Source organism: Abramis brama, assembly GCF_963993115.1.
Source record: "Abramis brama genome assembly, chromosome: 17".
NCBI classification, from domain to species: Eukaryota; Metazoa; Chordata; class Actinopteri; order Cypriniformes; family Leuciscidae; genus Abramis; species Abramis brama.
The window spans coordinates 25,376,960-25,389,448 of record NC_139979.1 but is presented as its reverse complement, the minus strand read 5'-3'; positions in this window follow the sequence as shown (position 1 = coordinate 25,389,448).

The window sequence follows — 12,489 nt, the reverse complement described above, 5'->3', positions numbered from 1 at the left end:
GTTAGTTTTGATTGATTTGCTTCCGTCGCAATGATCATTTGTTATAAAATTAGGGGCCGCTAAGACGACACCATTCTCTCTACACAAACTTTAAACGCGAACCTGTGAGAAACGCTGATGGCATTAAGAATTGGTTCTATAGTTATGTGCGTTTGAATATATGTGCGCAGGTTTGTAATTCCCTACAAACCAAGCCTAAACAAAGTACTGGTGTTTCCTTATAATTTTGATACAGAATTTTATTTTATTTTATAAGTAAAAGGGATCCTCCATAGGGAGAGACTAGTTGGCACTTCAGCACTGCATTGTCATAGGGTCCAGGCGAAGGTCCTTCATCAGATCTGGATATGGCCTGGATCCGGCAGGCTGCGGGAAAACCTCGGGATAAACAAAGACACTAAAATTTGCGTATATCAATCAACGTAAATATCAGGGATTAAAGAAAATCCTCATATTTACGACATTCCAGGAACTCCCTGACATAAACAAAGCTTCCAGAGATCGATATAACATTCAGATAGACACTTTTAAAATATGGTGTATGGTTTATCTATGTTCTTCATGCCATGTTTGGTATTTTCGTATTAGATTATATTTATAATGCATTGCTATTTGACATAGCCTTTATCATTGTGCAGAATACTATAAAATAATACATTTTCTGTCTGTTTTGAAGCCACATCCGATTACAGAAGGTTATTTAAAAAACTCTACTTGCGTTATAAAGTTAGTTTTAAGCAAACACATGATTTTAATCTTATAAATTGTTGTGTATTGATGATGTGCTAAACTAACATGCTAGCTAGCCCTAAGATGCACCTGCCACCATTTTTATGAATAATTTTCTTTTTTTTCAGTAAGGGCATTTGATACAGTTTCAAAGAACGTGAAGTTTGATCAAAGAAATTAGGATTTAAACAGTGTGAATATTGAATATTAAGTTGTCAGTAAATATAATGAAGACAAAAGAAACTAATAATTAGAACCATAACCAGACCGGAGAGGTGTGAAAACTGAAACTGAATGGGTCAATTTGCACCACAAAACAATATAGACAATTGACTGAATGGATGCTTGAAAATGACAATAAACATCATTTAGCATTTTTGAGTCTTCTCTAAATATAGTCATATGGCTATATTGTTTTGTGGTGCAAATTGACCCATTCAGTTTCAGTTTTCACACCTCTCCGGTCTGGTTATGGTTCTAATTATTAGTTTCTTTTGTCTTCATTATATTTACTGACAACTTAATATTCAATATTCACACTGTTATAAAGTGTGATTTTATAATCACACTTTATAACCTATTTAACTTGATTTTCACCACAGGGTGGAGTTAAGTTCAAGTAAGTATAATTTATGTAGTAAGTATACTGTGGTAGATTTTTCCCTAAACCTAACTATATGGGTCTCGTCTCGTCTACAAATCGACGTCCCCGAACGTCTGCTGTCGACGTTTAGTCTATCTGGGTCTCGTCTACAAATCGATGTCCCCATTCAATAATAGTCACCTAACTAACTTGTTCCCCTAAACTAGCTTACTTCCTAAACTAGCTTCCTAAACTAGTTTCCTGCGCAGGAATAATCGACAAACAGACCTGCAAATGTCCTTTAAATGTTTGAATCACGGCCAGGAGATCTTCCCGAGCAGTTCTCAGGGAATCTCTCCCAAGAAGCAAGGCCAGAGGATCTCAGACAAATTCCAATGAGAATCCCACCAGATAACACGGATACAACAGTTTTTATAAAATCGAGAAAACAAATAAGACTAACATGTCACCTTCAATTGGTTCAAAAGCCCCAACTTTTTTCCTCTGTCACTGGCACAAGCAAACTCTGTTTTTGTGATTACTTATCACAAAGTTTGGGAACTAGTTATCTGTATAGTTTCACTTCCCTAATTGTTATTTATACACACACACATACTCAAAGTCACAAGTTTTCCCCAAAGAGTTTGGAAACATTAAAAAGCATATGAATGTTGTTCCTGCAAGAAAAACAAGTGGTAGTTGATTAATTAAAGTTGATTAATTAATACTAATATTACTAATATTACTAATATTAGATAATACTAATATCTAGAAATATACTTGTAAGTGTACTGTTTAAATACTAAATTGGCCTACTTTTTAGTCTACAAAAGTATACTTATAAGTATGTAACAGTAGTAAACTGAGTACACAACTAGTTTACAACTAAGTTTTTCATTTGCAACTATACTACAAGTTAACTATACTGATAATTTACTAGTCAAATACTTTTTTAGTTTATGAAAGTACACTTTGAAGCATACTTGCAGTATAAACTACTGTACTAGTTTTATACTGCAAGTACAGGCTACTTGTAAGTTTTCTTTAACATAACATCATACTTATTACTTATTTTTGCATTTTAAGTAGGCTATTGTCGCATGTTTGGTTTATTTGTTCATGTTTAGAGAATTCTTTTCTGTCCAGTTCATGTCTGAGTGTCATTCTTTATCTTCCAGTTTGTTGATTGGTTCAGTTATCCTCTGTCAGTTTGTTTCTATGGTTTCAGATTTGATTAGAGTCCTTAGTTCAGGTGTGTCTTGTTAACTAGTCTCATTACTTCCTTTTTGTTTGCCTGTGTATTTAAGCTTGAGTTTAGTCCTGTCTGATTGTTTGTCGACAGCACTGTAAGCTTGGTTGTTCTGTTCTGTGTATTAGAATTCTGAGTATCTTGATTCTGTTAGTTTGAGTTTGTGTTTTATTTAGTGATGGCAAAATCGAGGCCTCGTGAACCAATGAAACAGTTGAACCAAATGTGCCATATTGTTTCGAGGCTTCGAATCAATCCGACACCCGTCTCAACGGTGACACCTAGTGGTCACTTGCAGGTGTTGATCTGAAACAACCTTGACGAGCCATTAAAAAAATGTGTTGTTTTTTTATTATTATAATGTTCTAATATGTGAAGCTTGTAACCTATAGGCTCCTCACTGTGCATAATGTTATTTTGGTCATGAAAAATGAATATTAATAAAAGAAATCAAGCCACAATGTCTCACTTTTTTAGAGATTTTTATTCAAAAATATTAATTTATCTGCTGTGGAAGGACTTAGCCTACTTCTTTTTTTACAGATAATTTCTCCAGCCTTTGAAAAAATCCTCTCACAAAAACCCACGAGGTCAAAATGCGTTTATTTCACTTTTATACAGATGTGCGATTGTGTGGTCTGTTCCCGACCGTTCCAATCAAACGCTGATTCGGCGGACCACACCTGGGGCATGTTCAAGTTCAAAACGGTGCGCAACGTTTTGCTACGGTTTCCGGGTTGAACGTCATGTTTCCTGGAAACGGCGTGCACCGGTGTGCAACGGGGTTTGAGATACGTTTTGTCGGGGCTGAACGCAGCCCAGATGAAACACACTTCGAGGCTTCGTTTGGTCATAGTCACGTGACATGGGTGTTTCGAATCACGCTTCGGATCAGTGTTTCGACACATCTGCGCTTCGGGATCTCGCAAAGCTTCGGAACGACTGTTTCGCTTCAGCCATCCTTAGTTTTATTTAGTTTTGAGTTTGTGATTAATAAAGCTGCATTTAGAACCTGTTTTTTCTCTGCTGCAGCCAGGACCTGTGACAGCTATATTACTATGTTCATATTTAGGTATTATTTTTTATACTTGAAATATACCTTTAACTGTACTTTAACTCTTTCCATTTTAAAAACTTTTATTTTAGCTTCATGCATTTTTTTTTTATTTTTTTTTTTTATCTACATTTGAATGTGGGTAAGATTAATAAAAAAGCAACATTTTAAACAAAAAGCTGAGAAAATCGTATTTTTGTCAAAGACTTTGTCTGAATGGGATTCAGAACGATGATCAAAACACAGATGGAGTAGATCGAGTCCATCAACACCACCAAAGCTTCTTAGTCGTTTCCAGTAACGTTTGGCAGTTTTGAACTTGTATGCTGTTCAATGTATGATGACTGCGTTATTTTATATTTGCGTAAGCAAATGAAAGGGCAAGAAAGGACATTCAACCAAGACTGCATTACTGTCAGTCACAGAAGCCCAGTGAATTGCGAAAGCTTCTTCCAAATCATCAGTTATCATTCTCCTGGATCTGTCTGGTGCTTTCGACACTGTGAATCATCAGATCCTTCTGTCCACCCTCTCATCACTGGGCATCACAGGAACCCCACTCCACTGGTTTGAATCCTATCTCACAGGTAGGTCCTTCAGGGTCGCATGGAGAGGCGAGGTATCCAAAGCGCATCAACTGACCACAGGGGCTCCTCAGGTTTCAGTTCTTGATCCCCTCCTCTTCTTCATTTACACCACATCACTGGGACCCATCATACAGGCACATGGTTTCTCTTACCATTGCTATGCTAATGACACACAGCTCTTCCTCTCATTTCAACCAGATGATCCCACAGTAGCTGCACGTATCTCAAGCTGTCTGGCGGACATCTCGGCATGGATGAAGGAACATCACCTGCAGCTCAACCTTGCAAAGACTGAGCTTCTCGTCTTCCCTGACAATTCGTCTCTACAGCACATCATTGAGCTACATCACCATTGAACTAGATTCATCCTCAATCACCCCATCAAGGTCGGTCAGAAATCTTGGAGTAATATTTGATGACCAGCTGACCTTCACAGACCACATTACAAAGACAGCTCGATCATGCAGGTTTGCACTGCACAACATCAGCAAGATCGGTGATGCAATGCTCTTCTGGCTGGACTTCCATCGTGTGCAATTAAACCCCTACAAATGATTCAGAACGCATGTCACTCCTCTATGCATCTCTCTGCACTGGCTACCGCTCGCTGCTTACATCAAGTTCAAGGCATTGATGCTTGCTTACAGATCTACCACAGGCTCAGCTCCCTCCTACTTTCATTCGCTCCTAAGAGCTCTACATCCCTTCCAGAAGTCTACGATCGGTCAATGAGCGACGGCTCTAGTACCATCACAGAGAGCCACAAAATCACTCTCCAGAACATTCTCATTCACAATTTCTTACTGGTAGAATGATCTCCCCACCTTCATCAGATTTGCACATTTTTATGTACACTACCAGTGGTCTAGCCTACACAAATTCAGATACTCAGAATTAGGAACATACCTGTTTTCTTTATAAATCAATATTTTCAAAAAATGTAAGTTTATAGGACAGTATGTAAAACTATTTGATAATGTATTTATGTAATAAATACATTTGTACTATGTATTTAATAGGCTCCTCAATCAAAAGAGTAAACAAAACTGCAAGCCAAAGTACTTGAAATAAAATACTTAAAATACTTAATTTTACTTTTAAGTACTTTATATCTCGATCAAAATATTGAGTACAAGTATAGGCCAAATATACTTATAGACTTTTCTCCCAGTATGAGTCAAGTATACTTAAGTGCAATTAAAGGCACAATATGTAACTTTTTTGCTTTAAAAATAGCAAAAATCACTATATCTATGTTATATATATTTTTTTGTTGTGTACTTACATTATCCCGACTGTTTCCAACAACTTTCAAACCAGGAGAAATTTGTAATTTAATTCAAGAAACGTCCCGTTTCTTTATTTCCGTTTTGTCGCCGTCAGTGTCGTCATATCCGCGTTGTCCCTGGTTTCCGCTCGTACTGCCATAGCAACCAGAGCCCTCTGATAGTAACCAAAGCGACTGACGCGGACAACTTTGTAGTTCGCAATGTCTATTTGCACGCTGTTGTTGTTTCATTCAAACATTATGGACCATGGCAAGCAGACTTTGGATAAAAAAGATAACTAAAACGAGAATCAATATCAGCGCGGTGTTTTCAAGATGCCGAGAGCTCCCATAAACAGTATATAAACGAGAGCTCCACGTCCGAGACTTTGACTGCTTCTACATGTACTTTATTAAACAGGTGAGCACATTTACATAAAACTAATCAATGTTATATAGTTCAACAATGATAAAATGTCAGAATATGATCTGTATGTTATTCTAATGTTGATCTAGCTTACTGCTAGTCTCATACAGACAAACTAACACATACATTTAAACACATTCAAATGCAGTTTAGTGTGCTAGTGTGTTAATGTTAGACCAAGTGAAACAGCGCTGCGTTACCTCACAAGTTTAATTTGTCTAATAAACTGACCTGTGAGTAGTATTTCTGCGTGTAGTTCGGTAGAATGAAATGTCCATATTCCTTTTATATCCGCGGGACTCGCGTCGCGTGTGGAGCTGATAGCTGTCTCTTAGCAATCCCGAACTGCTTCATATCACAGTCATGATAAAAACATCGATGTATTCAGTCATCCATAAACATTATTAGATCGGTCGGCCTGACGTTGACGACAAGATCCATAATTCTTAGCAAATGTTGCGTCATCAAACTACGCCTTTGTTATTGTAAATAGGTTAGCGACCCCTAGTGGCGAAAAATTCCATTTAAGTATTGGAGCCGTTTAAGTATATTTCTGCAAAAAAGTGCATAAAAAGTACACTGAAAGTATACTTTCATATTTTTAAGTTTAGAAGTATACTAATAGCACACTTGAATAAACATATTTTTCGTAAGGGATTAAGGATTCTGACCGGTAATATAGCACATTCATAACTACAGCAAGTCCTCTTGACAGCTACAAGTGAGATTTTTGAAAATACACTGATGCTGCATCTGAATATGCCTACGTCCCTACTAGTAGGTGAAAAACAGTTTGTGAGCATTGTAACATTGACCGTTGGTTGTATAATAAAATACATAACATAGTATCAAATACATAATAGTACACAAGACAGTAAATCAGTCATACAGTTTCTGGGATGCATGTTCATTTATAGATCAGTTTGTCTATGATGAATGCAGCAAAGTCTGTATTAAAAGCTGTTTCTGTCTTCCCTATCGTCTCTGTCTTGACTACGTGACCACATTTTTAACAGCAATAAATCCAACTTAACTGATCGTAGTCATGGTAACTAAGACCTTCTTGCCCTTGTTGGGGTGATGGGACCACAGATCCCAGAGTGAGTTTTGAATATTATTTGTTAACTATAACAAATACTTGTGTCTGATTTGTCTCAGTCGTTACAGCATAGTATGTCCAAATTGATAGTATTCATAAAACAGTAGGCGAAAAATACCAGGATGACCTACTACTCTGATATAGAGCACTTTTTAATAACTTTTGAGCGAATTGCCACAACTTGTCGCTGGCCCAAGACTGATTGGGCTTTTCATTTGTTTCCATTATTGACTGGCAAAGCAAGGGCTGCGTATGTTAATATGGACTTGGATGATTGTATCAAGTATAAAAAGCTCAAGGCAGCCATGAACATGAAATACGAGATCAGTGCAGAGGCTTATAGACAGAGGTTTCACTCCTTAGATGTCCATCCATCCGAGAGTCCAAAAGAACTGTAAGACTTAAGGAACTCTAAGTTAAGTGGATTAGACCCGGGGAGAAAACCATCGAGGAGGTGGGTTAAATGATAATTTTAGTATCTTCACATGCTCTCTCCTGAACTCCAGGTCTGGGTCCGGGAACGGGACCCTAGGACTGCAGCAGAAACCGTGTCATTTGTTGATCTATTCATGGCTGCAGGGAGGAAGAATCAACCCTGGGGCTGGAAAACTGGTAGTGGGTCTCGAAGGGCCCAGTTCCATCAGAAACCGGTGGCTGGATCGGGTAAGTCTCCCAAGGGAGATTTTCCAGAAATTAAACCTCATAAAATTTTAAGAGGACCAGCCGTTTGTTTCCAGTGCAGACAAGAGCGCGACACAAGACCAGTCTGCCCACAAAATGCAGCTAAACTTACTTACTTATGCTATGCTCTTAGTGGTGGGGCAGCAAAAGGAAACAAGCCAAATATACTGCTACAGACAATTACAGTGACAGTAAATGGTAAAGAACTAAAGGCCCTAGTCGATACTGGGAGTGACCAGACCCTGGTGAACAGGAAATTTGTGGCTCCATCTTTAATGAGGTCCTCTAATAAATTACCCATCTGCTGAATTCATGGGAAGGAAAGATTGGTGCCCACTGCAGACCTATTGGGGTAGAAGATCAAACCTAGAGGTAGGGGTAGCAGATAATCTTCTGTATCCCGTAGCTTTCAGTCGTGATTTACCAGTACTCCTAGATTTAGTCCAGAGGAACCAATACAGATTATTTCAACTGCCATTTTATGATGCAGACTATGCTCCCCAAAATAAAAAAAAATCCCCAAGCAAAGCTTGAATATAATGCCTCCCGATTTATTGTAGAGAGTGTATGCAATCTAACACCACATGTTCAGCTGCCTACCAATATAATTCAATTAAAACTCAATAAAAAAATTCCTAGAGAATGAAAACCAGGAAAATGCAGGAGAGGGGACTCACTAATGACAAGGGTGAGTGTTATTTATTTGAGCAGGGCATACTCTACCTTTGGATCGGTGAAACAACTGGTGGTCCCACAGGAAGCTTGGGGGGTTGTCCTTCACCTGAGCCATTCAGTTCCCTGGGCTAACACCTAGGGGAAAAGAAATAAAAACCACAGCAAGAATCAAAATACACTTACTGGCCCGGCCTGGAAGCAGATGTTGCCCGGTACTGTAAAGCTGCCCTTATTGTCAAAGTATCTATCAAGCGTCCATCAAGAGTGCCCCTCCAGCCCCTTTCTTATAATCAGTACACCGTTCGAAAGGCTGGGCATGGATATCGTTGGCCTGGTGGAAAAGAACCACGCAGGTAACTGGTTTCTACTGGTGATCACCGATTATGCTATGAAGTACCCAGAGGTATTTCCTTTAAAGTCTATCAAAGCCAAATATGTCGCAACTTGTTTAGTCCAGTTCTTTTCCAGAGTCGGGTTGCCTGCCAAAATTCTCACTGGCTAAGGGACCAATTTTATATCCAATATCCTGAAGCAGGTCTACCAGTCGCTGAGTATCGAGAGTTTGCGTACGATAACCTACCAACTTCAAACTGATGGACTCACCGAACGATTTAACGATTTATCAGACGTTAAAACAAATGCTAAAGTCCGGGGACCTCTGACATTACTTAAAGAAGTCTGGGAAGGATACCACGGTAAGAGTGAGCCTACTAACATAGTGTCTTATGTCTTGCAAATGAGGGAACTTCTGGAAAAAATTAGGGCATTGGCCCAAACCAACCTGATGGAGGCCCAGAAGCACCAAAAAGCATGGTATGACCAAACGTGAAAGAGGCTTCTTTGGTTGGAGAAAAAGTGCTTGTAATGCTGCCGAGTCAGGAGAGTAAGCAGTTGGAGTAGAGCTGCTGGAGGATGGTAAGCAAGTGGCAGGGCCCCTTTGAGATCAAGAACTAGCTAGGCCCCAGCACGTGTGAAGTGGTCTCTCCAGGGCAAGATCGTGCTTGTCGAGTACTTCATGTAAACCATTTAAATACAGTGAGGAAAATAAGTATTTGAACACCCTGCTATTTTGCAAGTTCTCCCACTTAGAAATCATGGAGGGGTCTGAAATTGTCATCGTAGGTGCATGTCCACTGTGAGAGACACAATCTAAAAAAAAAAATCCAGAAATCACAATGTATGATTTTTTAACTATTTATTTGTATGATACAGCTGCAAATAAGTATTTGAACACCTGAGAAAATCAATGTTAATATTTGGTACAGTAGCCTTTGTTTGCAATTACAGAGGTCAAACGTTTCCTGTAGTTTTTCACCAGGTTTGCACACACTGCAGGAGGGATTTTGGCCCACTCCTCCACACAGATCTTCTCTAGATCAGTCAGGTTTCTGGGCTGTCGCTGAGAAACACGGAGTTTGAGCTCCCTCCAAAGATTCTCTATTGGGTTTAGGTCTGGAGACTGGCTAGGCCACGCCAGAACCTTGATATGCTTCTTACAGAGCCACTCCTTGGTTATCCTGGCTGTGTGCTTCGGGTCATTGTCATGTTGGAAGACCCAGCCTCGACCCATCTTCAATGCTCTAACTGAGGGAAGGAGGTTGTTCCCCAAAATCTCGCAATACATGGCCCCGGTCATCCTCTCCTTAATACAGTGCAGTCGCCCTGTCCCATGTGCAGACAAACACCCCCAAAGCATGATGCTACCACCCCCATGCTTCACAGTAGGGACTGTGTTCTTGGGATGGTACTCATCATTCTTCTTCCTCCAAACACGTTTAGTGGAATTATGACCAAAAAGTTCTATTTTGGTCTCATCTGACCACATGACTTTCTCCCATGACTCCTCTGGATCATCCAAATGGTCACTGGCAAACTTAAGACGGGCCTTGACATGTGCTGGTTTAAGCAGGGGAACCTTCCGTGCCATGCATGATTTCAAACCATGACGTCTTAGTGTATTACCAACAGTAACCTTGGAAACGGTGGTCCCAGCTCTTTTCAGGTCATTGACCAGCTCCTCCCGTGTAGTTCTGGGCTGATTTCTCACCTTTCTTAGGATCATTGAGACCCCATGAGGTGAGATCTTGCATGGAGCCCCAGTCCGAGGGAGATTGACAGTCATGTTTAGCTTCTTCCATTTTCTAATGATTGCTCCAACAGTGGACCTTTTTTCACCAAGCTGCTTGGCAATTTCCCCGCAGCCCTTTCCAGCCTTGTGGAGGTGTACAATTTTGTCTCTCGTGTCTTTGGACAGCTCTTTGGTCTTGGCCATGTTAGTAGTTGGATTCTTACTGATTGTATGGGGTGGACAGGTGTCTTTATGCAGCTAACGACCTCAAACAGGTGCATCTAATTTAGGATAATAAATGGAGTGGAGGTGGACATTTTAAAGGCAGACTAACAGGTCTTTGAGGGTCAGAATTCTAGCTGATAGACAGGTGTTCAAATACTTATTTGCAGCTGTATCATACAAATAAATAGTTAAAAAATCATACATTGTGATTTCTGGATTGGATATGTCTCTCACAGTGGACATGCACCTATGATGACAATTTCAGACCCCTCCATGATTTCCAAGTGGGAGAACTTGCAAAATAGCAGGGTGTTCAAATACTTATTTTCCTCACTGTAAGTGGGTATCTCGACCTGAACAGAGAGCACAAGTTATGATGATTCGCCAAGTGAAGGAGGAAGAGCAATGGGAGGACCAGTACTTGCATCAACCAGTAGCTGGAGATATCAATCTGGAGCATCTGCCTGAAGATCAGCAATCACAGGTGAGAGCTCTATGTACCCCTGAAATCTTCTCTAAATATCTTCAAGATGTGATATCATGGCCAGAGGAGAACTGGCCCCCCGACTGAGCATGGGTTCTGTAAATCCAACAGATCCGATTCTCTGAACTGCGTCTGCGGCACAAACTAACATGGCGCCGCCAATTGCGCATATAGCTCAACTAATGCGATCGTTATAAAGGTGTTTAAACAACAAAACACTTCCACTTGCACATATTTGACAATCGGAATATCAGATATTTCATGCTATAGCTAACAAATTTGTGAATATTTTGAATAAAAAAGAAAACAAAAGCAGATCATCAGTCATTCAGCGCTATTGTGGCTGCGGTGTGTCACGTGACAAGCAATGAAGGAAATGGAACCATGGAAACAATAAAGTGATAAGTTCTAAACATAGACTGTAAAAAAAAGATGGACGACGCCCCTTCACTCTCTTCCATTGGTGAAAAGTGAAGGTGCCAAAGTCCTAATAAGGCGCTGACATCTTGCACAGATTTGGGACCTGCTTCTGCGCAGTAGTGAGCAGGAAGTAAAGCCGCGATATCAAGGTCCCGCCCTCAATCCCACAGAAACGGTTAATACAAAATTTACTGTGTGAAATAAACAGTTATGGACATGATGTATATATTAAAGTTGAAGCTCCAATCTCCTCCAAAAAAAATAAAAAATCCAAAAAAAGTCTGTTGGTGCCTCAGTGACTACTTTGTTTAGAGAAGCTGTCAATCACAGCTGTCAATCATGACATCACATTTCCGTTTTTATAGCATCAAATAACTTTAATTTAATTTAAATATAAAAATGAAAAAATATAAAAATTGATAAAAATGACCTAAAATGACAGAAAACATCTTTGAAAAAAAAAATATTTGAAGTGTAATTTGATTGTTTAGTTTCCATTGCGCCCATTAGACTTCATGGGGAGGCGGGCTTTATGACCTATACTGGGACCAGCCACCGGTGGGCGATCGAGATGCTTTCTAAGTGAACTTTATGCTGAGATTAGGAATTATTGAACCCTCTAAAAGCGAGTGGTGTCATCCGGTGGTCCTAGTACCGAAAAAGGATGGGAGTATCTGATTTTGTATTGACTTCTGGTACTTGAACTCTGTATCACAGTTTGATTCATATCCTACACTCTGTATAGATCCCTTAATTGATCGACTGGACAAAGCCAAATACCTGATGACCATTGATTCTGACGAGCATTTAGGACACCATTGGGGCTATTCCATTTTCGAGTTTTACCCTTTGGCCTGCACCAGCCACCTTTCAGAGGCTTATAGATCAGGTATGACGGCCTGTGGCTTTCATTAGCCGCAAACTCTTTCCAAGGGAAGTTC